Raw genomic sequence first — 20,714 nt, forward strand, 5'->3', positions numbered from 1 at the left:
GTTGTGAGTAGGGCGGCGGCTGCCCCGAAGATTGGTCAAGGGCTTGGGTCAACTATGTGGTATGAGTGTGCTTGGTGTGCCATTAGATGTTTTCTTGTAAGTATAGGCTTAGAAGGAGCACGAAGACGTAGGCCTGGATTATGGCTACTGCTACTTCTAGGATGGTTAGGAGTAGTAGGATGATTATTGTTAGGATGGATACTGCAGGAAGGGTGGGTATTAATGCAATGGAGGCTGTAGAGACGAGTTGGATGAGTAAGTGTCCTGCTGTAAGGTTGGCTGTAAGGCGGACTCCGAGGGCTAGGGGGCGGATTAGTAGGCTGGTTGTTTCGATCAGGATTAGTGTGGGGATTAGGGGTGTAGGGGTACCTTCGGGTAATAGGTGGGCTAAAGAGGCTGATGGTTGGTTTCGTAGGCCTGTTAGTAGTGTGGCGAGCCATAGTGGGAAGGCTAGGGCTATGTTCATAGATAGTTGGGTGGTTGGGGTGAATGTATATGGAAGGAGGCCTAGAAGGTTGATTGTAAGAAGTATGATTATTAGGGATGTAAATATTATGGCTCATTTGTGGCCATTTTTGTTGAGTGGGACTATTAGTTGTTTTGTGATTAGGTGAAGGAGTCATGTTTGGATAGTAGAAAGGCGGTTGTTGATTCATCGGTTGTTTGGGGACGGGAATAGTAGGGCTGGGAAGAGTAGGGATAGTAGGATTAAGGGGATGCCAAATAGATTGGGGCTGGAAAATTGGTCACAGAAGCTTAGGTTCATGGTCAGGATCATGGTGTGGGTTTGGTAGTGAGGGAGGTCTTATTTGATGGGGGGTTGGTTGTGGTGAAGGCTAGTAGTTTTGGTTGGATGAGGAGTGCTAGGGTTAATCAGGTTATAATTATGATTGAAAATCATGGTGCGGGGTTAAGCTGTGGCATATCATTAAGGAGGGGGAAGTCCCTCTTTGGCTAGCTTAAAAGGCGAGTGCTGTTGCATAGCTTCTTAATGATTAGGATGATGATAGAAGGGACGATCAGGCCTCGAAATGTGGGAGTGGGGTTGATTCTACTACAATGGGTATGTAGCTGTGATTAGCCCCGCAAATTTCTGAGCATTGTCCGTAAAATTCCCAGGCCGGGTGGTAATGAATGAAGTTTGGTTTAGTCGGCCTGGGATTGCGTCTGTTTTAACTCCGAGCGTTGGGACTGCTCAGGAGTGGAGTACGTCTCCTGCAGTAATGATCACGCGGATGGGGGATTCTATTGGGATAACTACGCGGTGGTCAACTTCTAGCAGTCGGAAGTGGCCGTTGGGTAAGTCTGGGGTGGGCACTATGTAGGAGTCGAAGGATAGGTCTTTGAAGTCTGTGTATTCGTAGCTTCAGTATCATTGGTGGCCGATGGCTTTTAGGGTGAGGTCTGGTTCGTCGATTTCGTCCATTATGTAGAGGATTTGTAGGGATGGGAGGGCGAGGAGTACCAGGACGATAGCAGGTAGGATTGTCCAGATCAGCTCTACTTCTTGGGCGTCTACAGCATTGGACGAGAGTTTTTCTGTTAGTATGTGGGCTAAAAGGTAGAGAACTAGGCTGCAGATAGCTAGGGCAACGATTAGGGCGTGGTCGTGGAATTCAACGAGTTCTTCTATGATGGGTGATGAGGCGTCTTGGAATCCTAGTTGGGAGTGGTTGGCCACATGAGATGTACAGGATTTTTACCTGTGATTTAGTCTTGACAAGGCTATGTAATTGGTTTACTAACGTCTCATAAGAAAGAAGCATGAGCGGTGAATGCAGTTGGCTTGAAACCAGCATGTGAGGGTTCGATTCCTTCCTTTCTTGTACTTGGACGAAGGCCGGTTCCTCGAAAGTATGGTATGGGGGAGGGCAGCCGTGGATTCATTCAACGTTTGTGGTAGTTAGTTCTGGTTGTAGGACTTTTCGTTTGGCCGAAAAGGCTTCTCAGATGATGAATATTAGTATGATTACGGCTACTATTGAGATTAGGGAGCCGATGGAGGAAATGGTGTTTCATAGTGTGTAGGCGTCGGGATAGTCCGAGTATCGTCGGGGTATTCCTGCTAGGCCTAGGAAGTGCTGGGGGAAGAACGTTAGGTTTACTCCTGTAAATATTACCCCGAAGTGGGCTTTTGCTCATGTTTGGTGTAGGGTAAACCCAGTGAGTAGTGGGAATCAGTGAGTAAATCCTGCTAGAATGGCAAAGACGGCGCCTATGGATAGGACGTAGTGGAAGTGGGCAACTACGTAGTACGTGTCGTGCAGGGCGATGTCTAGGGAAGAGTTTGCAAGAACGATTCCTGTTAATCCTCCGATGGTAAATAGGAAGATAAATCCTAGAGCTCATAGTATTGGGGGGGTCTCATTTGATTGTTCCTCCGTGCAGGGTGGCTAGTCAGCTAAATACTTTGATTCCGGTAGGGATGGCAATGATTATAGTGGCTGATGTAAAGTAGGCTCGGGTATCAACGTCTATTCCTACTGTAAACATGTGGTGAGCTCAGACGATGAATCCTAGGAAGCCGATGGATAGTATGGCTCAGACTATTCCCATGTAGCCGAAGGGCTCCTTTTTGCCTGAGTAGTACGTGACTACGTGTGAGATGATTCCAAACCCCGGTAGGATCAGAATATAGACTTCTGGGTGTCCGAAGAATCAGAATAGGTGTTGGTACAGGATTGGGTCTCCTCCTCCAGCAGGGTCGAAGAATGTGGTGTTTAGGTTTCGATCAGTTAGTAATATTGTAATACCGGCGGCGAGTACGGGGAGTGATAGAAGGAGTAGGATGGCAGTAATTAGTACGGATCAGACAAATAGTGGGGTTTGGTATTGTGAGAGTGCGGGGGGTTTTATGTTGATGGCTGTGGTGATAAAGTTGATGGCCCCAAGGATGGAGGAGATACCGGCTAAGTGGAGTGAGAAGATAGCCAGGTCTACTGAAGCTCCGGCGTGGGCAAGGTCACCTGCTAGGGGAGGGTAGACAGTTCAGCCTGTGCCGGCGCCAGCTTCTACAGTGGATGAGGCTAGTAGGAGGAGGAATGATGGGGGGAGGAGTCAAAAGCTTATGTTGTTTATTCGCGGGAATGCTATGTCGGGGGCACCGATTATGAGGGGGACTAATCAGTTGCCGAATCCTCCGATCATGATGGGTATGACTATAAAGAAGATTATTACAAAGGCGTGAGCGGTAACGATTACATTGTAAATTTGGTCGTCGCCTAGGAGAGTTCCTGGTTGTCCTAGTTCTGCACGGATTAATAGGCTGAGTGCGGTGCCGACTATTCCTGCTCATGCCCCGAAGATGAGGTACAGGGTGCCAATATCCTTATGGTTAGTGGAAAATAGTCATCGGTTGATGAAGGTGACGGGTAAGATGGCTGAGTGTTGAAGCGTTAGGCTGTAGTCCTTTTTACAGAGGTTTAATTCCTCTTCTTATCGGCTCTGTAGTGAAATTCATGTTGAGTTGCAAGCTCATCGATGCGCACTAGGGTGCGTCAGGGTCTTTGTAGGCAGAAGCCAATTGGTTTAGGCATTTAGCTGTTAACTAGAGTTTTGTGGGATCGAAGCCCATCTGTCTAGGGAGGCTTTAGCTTAATTAAAGCGTCTGACTTGCATTCAGAAGATACAGGTTAATATTCTGTAAGTCTTAATGTGCAGAAACTAAGAGGGTTTAACTCTTATTTAAGGCTTTGAAGGCCTTCGGTTTGGGGTGTTATCCTAAGTTTCTAGACAATGGCATGTATTATTGGGGACAGGGGAAGTAAGAGGATTGATAGTGAGGCAAGGACCGCAGTAGGTGTGCTTGGGGCTTTGCTAGTGTATCATTGTTTTATGTGGTTAGAGGAGTTGGGGGGAAGGGTAATTGTTGAGTGGTATGCGAGGCGTAGGTAGAAGAAGAGGCTGAGCAGTGATAGCATGGCAATTGCCATGGCTGCTGGTGTTATTTCCTGTTTAGTTAGTTCTTGGATGATAAGTCACTTTGGTATAAAGCCTGTTAATGGGGGGAGGCCTGCTAGGGATAAAAGTACTAGTATTAGGGTGGCGTTTAGCACTGGGGTTTTTGTTCATGAGGTTGTGATCATGGATAGGTTAAGGGCTTTGATTTTGTTAAGGGCTAGGAATACGGCTGATGTTATGATTGTGTATAGGTAGAAGGTAAGTAAGGCCAATTTGGGGCTGTAAACTAGGATGATGGCGATTCAGCCTAAGTGGGAGATGGACGAGAAGGCTAGGATTTTGCGTGTTTGTGTTTGGTTCAGTCCTATTCAGCCTCCTAGTGCTGTTGAGGCTAGGGCCATGGCGGTGAGTAGAGCTGGGTCGAGGGATTTGGATGTTAGTAGGAGCAGGGTTAGTGGGGGGAATTTTATGAGGGTCGAGAGTAGCAGGGCTGTTATTAGTGGCGATCCTTGTAGTACTTCTGGGAATCAGAAGTGAAATGGCACTAGGCCCAGTTTAATAGCGATTGCTGCTGTCAGTAGTAGACAGGAGGTTGGGTGGTTTATTTGTGTGATGTCTCATTGGCCGGTGACTCAGGCATTGGTTATGCTAGAGAATAGGACCAGGGCGGAAGCAGCTGCTTGGGTTAGGAAGTATTTCGTTGCGGCTTCTACTGCTCGTGGGTGGTGGGATTTGGCAATTAGGGGAATGATGGCTAGTGCGTTGATCTCCAGTCCTGTCCAGGCCAGAACTCAGTGGTTGCTGGAAATTGTGATGGTGGTGCCCAAGATGAGGCTGAAGGTTATGATTGGGGTCGCGTAAGGGTTCATTAGTAGAGGAGGGGGTTAAACCATCATTTTCGGGGTATGGGCCCGATAGCTTGATTAGCTGACTCTACTAGAAAATAATATAAGGGAAGTATGGAGAATTTTGATTTCTCTTGTGTGGGTTCAATTCCTACTTTTCTAAGGTCAACAGGAAATGAGAGGGCTGTTATACCTCTATGTTCACTTTATCATAGTGACCCTTTGTAGTTCAGGCACATTTCCTTATGTAAGGAGGTAGGCCTGCATAGCAGATAGGTATGCTGATGTGTCAGAGGCACAGAGCTAGTGTGAGGGGTAGGAAGTTTTTTCATAGTAGGTGCATTAGTTGGTCATATCGGAATCGTGGGTATGAAGCTCGGACCCATAAGAAACCAGAAGATAGTAGGAGGACTTTTGTGGCTAGGATGACGGGGAATAGTTCTGTGGGTGGCCCTAGGGCGCTTGGGTTTAGGAATATGATGGCTGTAAGTGTATTTATTAGCATAATGTTCGCATATTCAGCTAGGAAGAATAAGGCGAAGGGTCCTGCGGCGTATTCAACGTTAAACCCTGAGACTAGCTCAGATTCACCCTCTGTGAGGTCAAAAGGAGCTCGGTTTGTCTCTGCTAGGGTGGATACGTATCATATTATTGCTAGGGGTCATGAGGAGAAAATGAAGTATAGAGGCTCCTGTGCGATGGCAAAGGAGCTGAGTGTGTAGCTTCCGCTTAGTATGATTATTGATAGCAGGATTATGGCCAGTGTCACTTCGTATGAAATGGTCTGTGCTACTGCCCGTAGGGCTCCGATTAGTGCGTATTTTGAGTTCGAGGCTCAGCCTGATCATAGGACTGAGTAGACGGCTAGGCTTGACATGGCTATTAGGAAGAGAACTCCGAGGTTTAGATCTGCTAGGGGAAATGGGAGTGGTAGTGGTGCTCAAGTGGTGAGGGCTAGGACAAGGGCTAGTATTGGTATCAGAATGAATAGAAGTGGGGAAGAGGTAGAGGGTCGGATGGGCTCTTTGGTAAATAGTTTCAGTCCGTCCGCAAATGGTTGAAGTAGGCCAAAAGGCCCGACAACGTTAGGGCCTTTGCGGGATTGTATGTAGCTTAGGATTTTCCGTTCTACTAGGGTTAGGAAGGCTACGGCAATCAGGATTGGGATGATGTATAGGAGGGATATAATGAGGCAGCTTAGTGTTGTTATTTGAATCATGGGTGAAGCTAGGGAGAGGATTTGAACCTCTGGGGAAAGGGCTTAAGCCTTCTGCACTTGCCGGGCTCTGCCACTCTAGCTGGTCCTTTTCTAGGATTGAAAGTGGTGGGGGAAGGCCCTCTTCACGGTTTAGTTGGTTTCACTGCTTAGAGGGGGGGGGGCGTGCTTGTGGTATTGGCCCCACTTTCCCGGTCCTTTCGTACTGGGGAGAGTGTGTCATAGATAGAAACCGACCTGGATTGCTCCGGTCTGAACTCAGATCACGTAGGACTGTTAATCGTTGAACAAACGAACCCTTAATAGCGGCTGCACCATTAGGATGTCCTGATCCAACATCGAGGTCGTAAACCCCCCTGTCGATATGGGCTCTTGAGGGGGATTGCGCTGTTATCCCTGGGGTAGCTTGGTCCATTAATCAATTATATTGGGTCTGGTCACTGTTAGCACTTTGAGGGGTAGCTCTAGGTAAAGAGGTATGGTCTTGTTTTTGGAGGATTTGTTCTCCTCCAAGGTCGCCCCAACCGAAAAATATCGACCAGGCTCTGCGATGGTAGTGGCCCCAGTGGGGTTGATTGAGGATTCGCGGTGGTCGTTGATTTTTAAGTTCCACAGGGTCTTCTCGTCTTATGTTCACATCCCCGCTTTTGCACGGGGAGATCAATTTCACTGATTATCTGTGAGAGACAGTTAAGACCTCGTTTAGCCATTCATACAAGTCTCGATTTATGGGACAATTGATTGCGCTACCTTTGCACGGTTAGGATACCGCGGCCGTTAAACCTAAGTCACCGGGCAGGCATCACCTTCAATACTTGTTTAATTTGCTGAAGGCTATGTTTTTGGTAAACAGTCGGGCCTTATTAATTTGCCGAGTTCCTTTCACAGATTTTAATCGCTCTTATAGGCGCTCCTGAGTCGGGTTAACAGGGTTAGTTAATACGTGGTCTTGTAGGGGTTTTTGTATCTGTCTAGGTCTGTTAATAATGTTTCTATGTAAGCTTGCGCCGTTAGAGGGGTGTGGCCCTGTACATGAGGGGCCTAGGATGATTCCTAGGATTGTTATGAGGGTGGCAGCGGTTTTGGTGATAAGGGGTATGGTTATTGGGGGGGTTTTGGTTGGTGTGATGAAAGAGGTAATGATTATTCCTGCTGTAATGCTGCCTAGGGCGAGTCGGGTTAGGGGGGCGGTGATTAGTGGGTTGTTTTCGTTTATTGATACTATTGGGGGGATTCGGGTTTGTCCAGCTTGGACTAGGATGGTTATGCGGATGCTGTAGGTTGCGGTGAATGCTGTGGCTATAAGGGTTAGGAGTAGGGCTCAAGTATTTAGGTATGATGTGTTTAAGCTTTCGATGATGAGGTCTTTTGAGTAGAATCCGGCTAGGAATGGGGTTCCTATCAGCGCCAGGTTTCCGATGGTTAGGCAGGAAGTAGTGACTGGGAGTATTTTCTGTAGGCCTCCTATCTTTCGGATATCTTGTTCTCCGTTTAGGTTGTGGATGATAGACCCTGAGCATAGGAATAGTATGGCTTTAAAGAAGGCATGGGTTGAGATGTGTAGGAAGGCTAGTTGTGGGAGGTTTAGTCCGATAGTGACTATTATTAGTCCTAGTTGGCTGGATGTTGAGAAAGCAATGATTTTTTTGATGTCATTTTGGGTTAGGGCGCATGTGGCAGCGAATAGGGTTGATAGAGCACCTAGGCATAGGCAGGCAGTTAGGGCTGTCTGGTTGGTGGCTAGCAGGGGGTGCATGCGGATGAGCAGGAAGATTCCGGCTACTACTATGGTACTGGAGTGCAGTAGGGCTGATACTGGGGTGGGGCCTTCTATTGCTGCGGGCAGTCATGGGTGGAGTCCAAATTGGGCGGATTTTCCTGCGGCTGCGAGGATTAATCCTATGAGGGGGAGGATTGGGGTTTGGTGGGGGTGTACGGCTTGTTGGATCTCTCAGGTGTTGAATGTTGAAGCTAGTCATGCTATGCTCAGGATCAGTCCGATGTCTCCGATTCGGTTGTAGATTACGGCTCGTAGGGCGGCGGTGTTGGCATCTGCTCGGCCTTGTCATCAGCCGATGAGAAGGAAGGACATGATTCGTACTCCTTCCCAGCCTACGAATAGGAGGAATATGTTGTTTGCGGTTGTTAGGAGGAGTATGGCGACTAGGAATGTCAGTAGGTAGGTGAAAAATTTTGTTACGTATGGCTCTGAGGCCATGTATCATATGGCGAATTGTAGGATTGATCATGTTACAAATAGGGCGATTGGAAGAAATGTTATTGAGTATTGGTCTATTTTTAGGCTCAGGGGGATTTTAAAGTTTATAATGAATTTTCACTCCCAGTGGCAGGTGACAGATTCTACTCCCGAGTAGATGAATGCGGTTGTAGGGGCTAGGCTAATTAGGAATGCGGTTTTAACAGCGCGGGTGGTGGCTTGTGGGGTGTTTTTAAAGTTTTTAAATAGAAATGGCAGGATGATTGGGGTTAGGAGGATTGTCAGCGTGAGTAGTGTGAGGGAGTTGATTAGTAGTGTGGGGTTCACTACTTTTACTTGGATTTGCACCAAGATGGGTGGTTCCTAAGACCAGTGGATTGCTGTTATCCTTTAAAAGTAAGGGGGCTGAGGTTTTAGGCTCAGATGTAAGAGTTAGCAGCTCTTGTTGGTTAAACCCTCCCCTCGGCAGGTAAGAAGGTTTGAACTTCTATTCTTAGAATCACAGTCTAATGTTTGGTTTAAACTATACTTGCATGAGGGGATTCCGGAGATCAGTTCGGGTTTGAGGATTAGGAGGAATATTGGGATAATGTGGAGTGTTATGAGCAGGTGTTCTCGCGTGGTTGAGTTTTGCATAGATGTGATGTGGGAGGGGATTGAGCCTCGTTGGGTCATTAGTAGTATGAATAAGGTGTAGGAGGCGGTTAGTAGGGTTGCGATTCCTGTTAGGATGATCGTGAAGGCAGATCAGTTGAATAAGGTGATTATAATGGTTAGCTCTGCTATGAGGTTTGTTGTTGGGGGTAAGGCTATGTTTGTTAGATTGGCCAGCAATCATCAGGTAGCTATGAGTGGTAGGAGAGGTTGTAGGCCTCGTGTGAGTAGTAGAATTCGGCTGTGCGTACGTTCATAGTTTGTGTTGGCTAGGCAGAATAGTATGGAGGAAGTTAGTCCATGGGAAATTATTAGGATCATTGCCCCTGAGAATGATCAGTGGGTTTGGATTATTCCTGCGGCGATAACTAGGCCTATGTGGCTAACGGATGAATAAGCGATTAGTGATTTTAGGTCTGTCTGTCGTAGGCAGATTGAGCTAGTCATTAGGGCGCCTCATAGGGCCAGGGTTAGGAAGGGGTAGTGCAGGAGGTTGGACAGTGGGCCCATAAATAGAGTGACTCGTATAATTCCGTATCCTCCTAGCTTTAGTAGTAGGGCGGCGAGGAGTATTGAGCCTGCGATGGGTGCTTCTACGTGGGCTTTTGGCAGTCAGAGGTGTAGGCCGTATAGTGGGGCTTTTACTATGAATGCTATGAGCAGTGCTAGACCTGATAGTATTCCTGTCCATGAGGTGGATAGGGTTGGGTGGGTTAGTTGTAGGGTTGGCAGGTGCAGGGTGCCAATTTTCACGTATAGGTGTATGATTGTGATTAGCAGGGGTAGAGAGCTTACTGGCGTGTAGAATAGCAGGTAGATGCCAGCGCTTAGGCGTTCTGGTTGGTTCCCCCATCGGGTGATTAAGATTAGGGTGGGAATGAGGGTTGCTTCAAATGAGATGTAAAATAGTGCTAGTTCTGTGGTGGAAAAGGCTAGTAGGATGAATGGCTGGACTGCGACTAAGGTTGAGATAAAGATTCGTTTGCGTTGTAGGGGTTCTTGTTGCAGGTGGTTTTGGCTTGCTATGATTATGAGTGGGAGTAGTCAGCAGGATAGTACTAGGAGGGGGGATGAGATTTGGTCAATTCCTGTTCAGTTGGATAAAAATTTGTAGGGGTAGTAGGTTGGGATTAATCACTGTAGGCTTAGGGCAGCGATTAGGAGGCTGTATAAGGTGGTGTTAGTCCATAGAAATTTTGGTGGAGACAGCAGGGCTGTTGGAAGAAGTATGATTGTGGGTAGGATGATTTTTAGCATTGCAGGAGGTTTAGGTTGTGTAGATGGTCGGAGCCATGTGTGCGGGTGGAGGCTACTAGGATGGCCAGGCCTGTGCCCGCCTCACACGCTGAGAAGGTTAGCATGAGAATTGGTACCATGGTGAATGAGGAGACTTGGTTTTCGATGGATCATATTGATAGGCCTACGAATATCGATAATATTATGCTTTCAAGGCATAGTAGGGCGGATACTAGGTGGGTTCGGTGGAAGGCTAGTCCTAGTCCGCTGAAAATGAAGGCTGAGTAGAAGCTTAAATGTAGGGGCGACATAAGAAAGTTACAGGGTTGGCTGTAATCTGCTGGGTCGAAACCAGCTATCTTTTTGGTTAGACTAACTTTCTGTTATTCTGCTCATTCTAGGCCCCCTTGAATTCACTCGTAGGCCAGTCCGAGTGTTAGGAGAAGGAGGATCACTACAGTTCAGGTGAGGGTCATTAGGGGGGATTGGAGTTGGACGGCTCATGGCAGGGGGAGTAGGAGGGCGATTTCTAGGTCGAATAGGACGAACAGGATGGCTACTGAGGAAGAATCGGACTGAGAATGGTAATCGAGCAGATCCAAGTGGGTCAAATCCACATTCGTACGGTGAGAGTTTCTCTGAGTCGGGGTTTATTTGGGCGAGTCAGAAGTTTAATGCGGTTAGGGCGGCGCTTAGGATTGATGATAGGGCGAATATGAACATGAGTGCGTTCATTGCTCTCCTCTGGGTTTATACCAGATTCTAGAGATTGGAAGTCAATTGTAATTAATATACTAGAAGAGCAAGATCCTCATCAGTAGATGGTTATGTAGAGGAATAGTCAGATGATGTCTACGAAGTGTCAGTATCAGGCTGCTGCCTCGAATCCGAAGTGGTGGTCTGATGTAAAGTGGAACTTGATCAGTCGGAAGAGGCAGACGGTCAGGAAGGAGGATCCGATGATTACGTGGAGTCCGTGGAATCCAGTGGCAACGAAGAAGGTAGATCCGTAGACGCTATCGGCGATTGAGAATGGGGCTTCGTGGTATTCTATTGCTTGTAGGGCTGTGAAGTAGAATCCCAGGAGGATCGTTAGGGTTAGGGCGTGGATGGCGTGTTTTCGGTTTCCTTCTGTGATGCTGTGATGGGCTCACGTTACGGTAACGCCTGAGGCTAGTAGGATGGCTGTGTTTAGTAGGGGGACTTCTATCGGGTTGAGTGGTTTAATTCCTGTTGGGGGTCATTGGCCTCCTAGTTCTGGGGTTGGGGCCAGGCTCGAGTGGAAGAACGCTCAGAAGAACCCTAAGAAGAAGAATGCTTCGGATGTGATGAAAAGGATTATGCCGTATCGTAGGCCTTTTTGGACTGTGGGAGTGTGATGGCCTTGGAAGGTGCTTTCTCGTACAATGTCTCGTCATCATTGGAGTATTACTAGGAGTATTGAGATGAGGCCTAGGGTTAGTAGTATGGATGAGTTGTAGTGGAATCACATGATTAATCCTGAGGTTGTGAGTAGGGCGGCGGCTGCCCCGAAGATTGGTCAAGGGCTTGGGTCAACTATGTGGTATGAGTGTGCTTGGTGTGCCATTAGATGTTTTCTTGTAAGTATAGGCTTAGAAGGAGCACGAAGACGTAGGCCTGGATTATGGCTACTGCTACTTCTAGGATGGTTAGGAGTAGTAGGATGATTATTGTTAGGATGGATACTGCAGGAAGGGTGGGTATTAATGCAATGGAGGCTGTAGAGACGAGTTGGATGAGTAAGTGTCCTGCTGTAAGGTTGGCTGTAAGGCGGACTCCGAGGGCTAGGGGGCGGATTAGTAGGCTGGTTGTTTCGATCAGGATTAGTGTGGGGATTAGGGGTGTAGGGGTACCTTCGGGTAATAGGTGGGCTAAAGAGGCTGATGGTTGGTTTCGTAGGCCTGTTAGTAGTGTGGCGAGCCATAGTGGGAAGGCTAGGGCTATGTTCATAGATAGTTGGGTGGTTGGGGTGAATGTATATGGAAGGAGGCCTAGAAGGTTGATTGTAAGAAGTATGATTATTAGGGATGTAAATATTATGGCTCATTTGTGGCCATTTTTGTTGAGTGGGACTATTAGTTGTTTTGTGATTAGGTGAAGGAGTCATGTTTGGATAGTAGAAAGGCGGTTGTTGATTCATCGGTTGTTTGGGGACGGGAATAGTAGGGCTGGGAAGAGTAGGGATAGTAGGATTAAGGGGATGCCAAATAGATTGGGGCTGGAAAATTGGTCACAGAAGCTTAGGTTCATGGTCAGGATCATGGTGTGGGTTTGGTAGTGAGGGAGGTCTTATTTGATGGGGGGTTGGTTGTGGTGAAGGCTAGTAGTTTTGGTTGGATGAGGAGTGCTAGGGTTAATCAGGTTATAATTATGATTGAAAATCATGGTGCGGGGTTAAGCTGTGGCATATCATTAAGGAGGGGGAAGTCCCTCTTTGGCTAGCTTAAAAGGCTAGTGCTGTTGCATAGCTTCTTAATGATTAGGATGATGATAGAAGGGACGATCAGGCCTCGAAATGTGGGAGTGGGGTTGATTCTACTACAATGGGTATGTAGCTGTGATTAGCCCCGCAAATTTCTGAGCATTGTCCGTAAAATTCCCAGGCCGGGTGGTAATGAATGAAGTTTGGTTTAGTCGGCCTGGGATTGCGTCTGTTTTAACTCCGAGCGTTGGGACTGCTCAGGAGTGGAGTACGTCTCCTGCAGTAATGATCACGCGGATGGGGGATTCTATTGGGATAACTACGCGGTGGTCAACTTCTAGCAGTCGGAAGTGGCCGTTGGGTAAGTCTGGGGTGGGCACTATGTAGGAGTCGAAGGATAGGTCTTTGAAGTCTGTGTATTCGTAGCTTCAGTATCATTGGTGGCCGATGGCTTTTAGGGTGAGGTCTGGTTCGTCGATTTCGTCCATTATGTAGAGGATTTGTAGGGATGGGAGGGCGAGGAGTACCAGGACGATAGCAGGTAGGATTGTCCAGATCAGCTCTACTTCTTGGGCGTCTACAGCATTGGACGAGAGTTTTTCTGTTAGTATGTGGGCTAAAAGGTAGAGAACTAGGCTGCAGATAGCTAGGGCAACGATTAGGGCGTGGTCGTGGAATTCAACGAGTTCTTCTATGATGGGTGATGAGGCGTCTTGGAATCCTAGTTGGGAGTGGTTGGCCACATGAGATGTACAGGATTTTTACCTGTGATTTAGTCTTGACAAGGCTATGTAATTGGTTTACTAACGTCTCATAAGAAAGAAGCATGAGCGGTTAACCTCCTGGGAGACCCAGAAAACTTCACCCCAGCAAACCCACTAGTAACCCCACCACACATCAAGCCAGAATGATACTTCCTATTCGCCTACGCCATCCTACGTTCAATCCCAAATAAACTAGGAGGCGTATTAGCACTGGCCGCCTCCGTACTGATCCTATTCCTAATCCCATTCCTGCACAAATCAAAACAACGAGCAATAACATTCCGACCACTCTCCCAGCTCCTATTCTGAGTACTAGTCGCCGACCTCCTCGTCCTAACATGAGTAGGAAGCCAACCCGTCGAACACCCATTCATCATCATCGGCCAACTCGCTTCAATCGCCTACTTCACTATCCTCCTATTTCTCCTCCCCGCCGCAAGCGCCCTAGAAAACAAAATACTCAACTGCTAAATACTCTAATAGTTTATAAAAACATTGGTCTTGTAAACCAAAGATTGAAGACTTACCACTTCTTAGAGTACCCCAAACTCAGAAAAAAAGGACTCAAACCTTTATCTCCAGCTCCCAAAGCTGGCATTTTCAATAAACTATTCTCTGACCCTAACCCCTAAACCGCCCGAATAGCACCCCGCGACAACCCCCGCACAAGCTCCAATACAACAAACAAAGTCAACAACAGCCCCCAACCCGCCACTAAAAACATCCCTGCCCCATGTGAATAAAACATGGAAACTCCACTAAAATCCGACCGAACAACAAACACCCCAACATTATTCACAGTAGAAACCCCGAACTTCCAAGCCCCCATAAACCCCCCAAACACCAACCCCCCAAAAACAATTGCCACAAACGCTACTGCACATCCAATCACCCGTCAATCCCCCCAAGCCCCAGGGAAAGGCTCCGCTGCTAAAGCTACTGAATAAACAAACACCACCAGCATACCCCCCAAATACACCATAAACAGCACTAAAGCCACGAACGAAACCCCAAGGCCCAGCAACCACCCGCACCCCGCCACAGACGCTAACACCAAACCAACAACCCCATAATACGGCGAAGGATTCGACGCCACACCCAAAACACCCACCGCAAAGCAAATCCCTAAAAAAAACATAAAATAAGTCATTATTCCTGCCCGGACACTACCCGAGGCCTGCGGCTCGAAAAGCCGCCATTGTTCTCAACTACAGGAACTAACCGCAAGCCCCCAATAATTCTACCCCATCTATGCCATTATGCTTAACCCCCCCCCCCTCCCCCCCCGAGGCGGGGGTATTTGGTTATGCATATTCGTGCATAAATTTATATACCCCATATACATACATACTATAGTACCAGTAATATACATTATATACGGACTATCTTATAAGCAGGTGCTAAACCCATACATGTACACGGCCATTAAACCCTTAAACACACTCCTACCAAACCACCCGGCATGAATGTTCTAGGACCATACCGCACAACACCCAATACAACTCCACTCAAGCGCATAACAAGACCCCATTTTAATGAATGCTCACAGGACATGCTCCAACAACAACTCTCCACCACATATCTCATGCAGTTCGTATCAGACGGATTTATTAATCGTACTCCTCACGTGAAATCAGCAACCCGTTGCACATAATGTCCGGTATGACTAGCTTCAGGCCCATACGTTCCCCCTAAACCCCTCGCCCTCCTCACATTTTTGCGCCTCTGGTTCCTCGGTCAGGGCCATCCATTGGGTTCACTCACCCCTCCTTGCCCTTCAAAGTGGCATCTGTGAGTACTTTCACCTTCTCAATGCGTAATCGCGGCATGTTCCAGCTTTTTGGCGCCTCTGGTTCCTCTTATTTTTTCCGGGGTTACCTCACAGGTGGCTATTCCCAGTGATCTCGGGGGTCCCACAATCTAAGCCTGGACACACCTGCCTCACGGCCTATCCTATATTTCAAGGGTCCCTCGATGAGACGGTTGGCGTATATGGGGAATCATCCTGACACTGATGCACTTTGACCACATTCAGTTAATGTTACCTCCACCCTCCGGGTTAAATGGGGCTATTGGATGAATGCTCGTTGGACATAGCACAAAACAACAAATCATTAAGCGCAACCCCTGCGCTTCACAAACTAAACCAGTAAACTTTCGCTAACCACCATGTAGCATAAACCTTCATCGCCCAATCCCAGCAAACTACCTCTAAAACTCCATTAATCATCCCTTCCATGACATCATTGGAACGATGTACATATACACACAAACACATACAAAATAACTTAAACTTATTAGAGAAACTCCAGTACTAAAAATAGTAAACACAAGCAATAATTTCATATACTTCACTCTCACTCACCACTCAACTATCAGCTAACCACACCCCCGTCCACATAGCTTAACACAAAGCATGGCACTGAAGTTGCCAAGATGGCATAAAACATGGCATGTAACATAGGCCTAGTTATCGCCGCAGGAATAATCCAAACCCACTGATCATTCTCAGGGGCAATGATCCTAATAATTTCCCATGGACTAACTTCCTCCATACTATTCTGCCTAGCCAACACAAACTATGAACGTATGCACAGCCAAATTCTACTACTCACACGAGGCCTACAACCTCTCCTACCACTCATAGCTACCTGATGATTGCTGGCCAATCTAACAAACATAGCCTTACCCCCAACAACAAACCTCATAGCAGAGCTAACCATTATAATCACCTTATTCAACTGATCTGCCTTCACGATCATCCTAACAGGAATCGCAACCCTACTAACCGCCTCCTACACCTTATTCATACTACTAATGACCCAACGAGGCTCAATCCCCTCCCACATCAAGCTGTGGCATATCATTAAGGAGGGGGAAGTCCCTCTTTGGCTAGCTTAAAAGGCTAGTGCTGTTGCATAGCTTCTTAATGATTAGGATGATGATAGAAGGGACGATCAGGCCTCGAAATGTGGGAGTGGGGTTGATTCTACTACAATGGGTATGTAGCTGTGATTAGCCCCGCAAATTTCTGAGCATTGTCCGTAAAAAATCCCAGGCCGGGTGGTAATGAATGAAGTTTGGTTTAGTCGGCCTGGGATTGCGTCTGTTTTAACTCCGAGTGTTGGGACTGCTCAGGAGTGGAGTACGTCTCCTGCAGTAATGATCACGCGGATGGGGGATTCTATTGGGATAACTACGCGGTGGTCAACTTCTAGCAGTCGGAAGTGGCCGTTGGGTAAGTCTGGGGTGGGCACTATGTAGGAGTCGAATGATAGGTCTTTGAAGTCTGTGTATTCGTAGCTTCAGTATCATTGGTGGCCGATGGCTTTTAGGGTGAGGTCTGGTTCATCGATTTTGTCCATTATGTAGAGGATTTGTAGGGATGGGAGGGCGAGGAGTACCAGGACGATAGCAGGTAGGATTGTCCAGATCAGCTCTACTCCTTGGGCGTCTACAGCATTGGACGAGAGTTTTTCTGTTAGTATGTGGGCTAAAAGGTAGAGAACTAGGCTGCAGATAGCTAGGGCAACGATTAGGGCGTGGTCGTGGAATTCAACGAGTTCTTCTATGATGGGTGATGAGGCGTCTTGGAATCCTAGTTGGGAGTGGTTGGCCACATGAGATGTACAGGATTTTTACCTGTGATTTAGTCTTGACAAGGCTATGTAATTGGTTTACTAACGTCTCATAAGAAAGAAGCATGAGCGGTGAATGCAGTTGGCTTGAAACCAGCATGTGAGGGTTCGATTCCTTCCTTTCTTGTACTTGGACGAAGGCCGGTTCCTCGAAAGTATGGTATGGGGGAGGGCAGCCGTGGATTCATTCAACGTTTGTGGTAGTTAGTTCTGGTTGTAGGACTTTTCGTTTGGCCGAAAAGGCTTCTCAGATGATGAATATTAGTATGATTACGGCTACTATTGAGATTAGGGAGCCGATGGAGGAAATGGTGTTTCATAGTGTGTAGGCGTCGGGATAGTCCGAGTATCGTCGGGGTATTCCTGCTAGGCCTAGGAAGTGCTGGGGGAAGAACGTTAGGTTTACTCCTGTAAATATTACCCCGAAGTGGGCTTTTGCTCATGTTTGGTGTAGGGTAAACCCAGTGAGTAGTGGGAATCAGTGAGTAAATCCTGCTAGAATGGCAAAGACGGCGCCTATGGATAGGACGTAGTGGAAGTGGGCAACTACGTAGTACGTGTCGTGCAGGGCGATGTCTAGGGAAGAGTTTGCAAGAACGATTCCTGTTAATCCTCCGATGGTAAATAGGAAGATAAATCCTAGAGCTCATAGTATTGGGGGGGTCTCATTTGATTGTTCCTCCGTGCAGGGTGGCTAGTCAGCTAAATACTTTGATTCCGGTAGGGATGGCAATGATTATAGTGGCTGATGTAAAGTAGGCTCGGGTATCAACGTCTATTCCTACTGTAAACATGTGGTGAGCTCAGACGATGAATCCTAGGAAGCCGATGGATAGTATGGCTCAGACTATTCCCATGTAGCCGAAGGGCTCCTTTTTGCCTGAGTAGTACGTGACTACGTGTGAGATGATTCCAAACCCCGGTAGGATCAGAATATAGACTTCTGGGTGTCCGAAGAATCAGAATAGGTGTTGGTACAGGATTGGGTCTCCTCCTCCAGCGGGGTCGAAGAATGTGGTGTTTAGGTTTCGATCAGTTAGTAATATTGTAATACCGGCGGCGAGTACGGGGAGTGATAGAAGGAGTAGGATGGCGGTAATTAGTACGGATCAGACAAATAGTGGGGTTTGGTATTGTGAGAGTGCGGGGGGTTTTATGTTGATGGCTGTGGTGATAAAGTTGATGGCCCCAAGGATGGAGGAGATACCGGCTAAGTGGAGTGAGAAGATAGCCAGGTCTACTGAAGCTCCGGCGTGGGCAAGGTTACCTGCTAGGGGAGGGTAGACAGTTCAGCCTGTGCCGGCGCCAGCTTCTACAGTGGATGAGGCTAGTAGGAGGAGGAATGATGGGGGGAGGAGTCAAAAGCTTATGTTGTTTATTCGCGGGAATGCTATGTCGGGGGCACCGATTATGAGGGGGACTAATCAGTTGCCGAATCCTCCGATCATGATGGGTATGACTATAAAGAAGATTATTACAAAGGCGTGAGCGGTAACGATTACATTGTAAATTTGGTCGTCGCCTAGGAGAGTTCCTGGTTGTCCTAGTTCTGCACGGATTAATAGGCTGAGTGCGGTGCCGACTATTCCTGCTCATGCCCCGAAGATGAGGTACAGGGTGCCAATATCCTTATGGTTAGTGGAAAATAGTCATCGGTTGATGAAGGTGACGGGTAAGATGGCTGAGTGTTGAAGCGTTAGGCTGTAGTCCTTTTTACAGAGGTTTAATTCCTCTTCTTATCGGCTCTGTAGTGAAATTCATGTTGAGTTGCAAGCTCATCGATGCGCACTAGGGTGCGTCAGGGTCTTTGTAGGCAGAAGCCAATTGGTTTAGGCATTTAGCTGTTAACTAGAGTTTTGTGGGATCGAAGCCCATCTGTCTAGGGAGGCTTTAGCTTAATTAAAGCGTCTGACTTGCATTCAGAAGATACAGGTTAATATTCTGTAAGTCTTAATGTGCAGAAACTAAGAGGGTTTAACTCTTATTTAAGGCTTTGAAGGCCTTCGGTTTGGGGTGTTATCCTAAGTTTCTAGACAATGGCATGTATTATTGGGGACAGGGGAAGTAAGAGGATTGATAGTGAGGCAAGGACCGCAGTAGGTGTGCTTGGGGCTTTGCTAGTGTATCATTGTTTTATGTGGTTAGAGGAGTTGGGGGGAAGGGTAATTGTTGAGTGGTATGCGAGGCGTAGGTAGAAGAAGAGGCTGAGCAGTGATAGCATGGCAATTGCCATGGCTGCTGGTGTTATTTCCTGTTTAGTTAGTTCTTGGATGATAAGTCACTTTGGTATAAAGCCTGTTAATGGGGGGAGGCCTGCTAGGGATAAAAGTACTAGTATTAGGGTGGCGTTTAGCACTGGGGTTTTTGTTCATGAGGTTGTGATCATGGATAGGTTAAGGGCTTTGATTTTGTTAAGGGCTAGGAATACGGCTGATGTTATGATTGTGTATAGGTAGAAGGTAAGTAAGGCCAATTTGGGGCTGTAAACTAGGATGATGGCGATTCAGCCTAAGTGGGAGATGGACGAGAAGGCTAGGATTTTGCGTGTTTGTGTTTGGTTCAGTCCTATTCAGCCTCCTAGTGCTGTTGAGGCTAGGGCCATGGCGGTGAGTAGAGCTGGGTCGAGGGATTTGGATGTTAGTAGGAGCAGGGTTAGTGGGGGGAATTTTATGAGGGTCGAGAGTAGCAGGGCTGTTATTAGTGGCGATCCTTGTAGTACTTCTGGGAATCAGAAGTGAAATGGCACTAGGCCCAGTTTAATAGCGATTGCTGCTGTCAGTAGTAGACAGGAGGTTGGGTGGTTTATTTGTGTGATGTCTCATTGGCCGGTGACTCAGGCATTGGTTATGCTAGAGAATAGGACCAGGGCGGAAGCAGCTGCTTGGGTTAGGAAGTATTTCGTTGCGGCTTCTACTGCTCGTGGGTGGTGGGATTTGGCAATTAGGGGAATGATGGCTAGTGCGTTGATCTCCAGTCCTGTCCAGGCCAGAACTCAGTGGTTGCTGGAAATTGTGATTGTGGTGCCCAAGATGAGGCTGAAGGTTATGATTGGGGTCGCGTAAGGGTTCATTAGTAGAGGAGGGGGTTAAACCATCATTTTCGGGGTATGGGCCCGATAGCTTGATTAGCTGACTCTACTAGAAAATAATATAAGGGAAGTATGGAGAATTTTGATTTCTCTTGTGTGGGTTCAATTCCTACTTTTCTAAGGTCAACAGGAAATGAGAGGGCTGTTATACCTCTATGTTCACTTTATCATAGTGACCCTTTGTAGTTCAGGCACATTTCCTTATGTAAGGAGGTAGGCCTGCATAGCAGATAGGTATGCTGATGTGTCAGAGGCACAGAGCTAGTGTGAGGGGTAGGAAGTTTTTTCATAGTAGGTGCATTAGTTGGTCATATCGGAATCGTGGGTATGAAGCTCGGACCCATAAGAAACCAGAAGATAGTAGGAGGACTTTTGTGGCTAGGATGACGGGGAATAGTTCTGTGGGTGGCCCTAGGGCGCTTGGGTTTAGGAATATGATGGCTGTAAGTGTATTTATTAGCATAATGTTCGCATATTCAGCTAGGAAGAATAAGGCGAAGGGTCCTGCGGCGTATTCAACGTTAAACCCTGAGACTAGCTCAGATTCACCCTCTGTGAGGTCAAAAGGAGCTCGGTTTGTCTCTGCTAGGGTGGATACGTATCATATTATTGCTAGGGGTCATGAGGAGAAAATGAAGTATAGAGGCTCCTGTGCGACGGCAAAGGAGCTGAGTGTGTAGCTTCCGCTTAGTATGATTATTGATAGCAGGAT

The 20,714-nt window shown here is 47.3% G+C and overlaps 3 long non-coding RNA genes across 4 annotated transcripts in view; 2 read left to right on the plus strand and 1 right to left on the minus strand.

Annotated features, from left to right (window-relative positions):
- The window catches only part of LOC308187507, a 109,185-nt gene that overhangs the window by 12,577 nt on the left and 75,894 nt on the right, over positions 1-20,714 (minus strand). Inside the window, exon 1 of one of the 2 annotated variants that reach the window (XR_013944746.1) lies at positions 13,495-13,635. The exons of the other annotated variant lie outside the window; for it this stretch is intronic. This is a non-coding gene — a long non-coding RNA (uncharacterized lncRNA). Of the gene's footprint in view, positions 1-13,494; positions 13,636-20,714 lie in introns of those variants that run through there. 2 annotated transcript variants of the gene reach the window in all.
- LOC308187506 overlaps positions 1-20,714 on the plus strand; it is a 103,959-nt gene that overhangs the window by 12,314 nt on the left and 70,931 nt on the right. The gene's annotated exons all lie outside the window — the stretch shown is intronic.
- LOC308187515 lies at positions 992-19,401 on the plus strand. Its single transcript, XR_013944754.1, has 2 exons — positions 992-3,069; positions 18,130-19,401. It is a non-coding gene; the product is annotated as an uncharacterized lncRNA (long non-coding RNA).

The sequence above is a fragment of the Anser brachyrhynchus genome (genome assembly GCF_964034855.1).
Source record: "Anser brachyrhynchus genome assembly, chromosome: 1".
NCBI lineage: Eukaryota > Metazoa > Chordata > Aves > Anseriformes > Anatidae > Anser > Anser brachyrhynchus.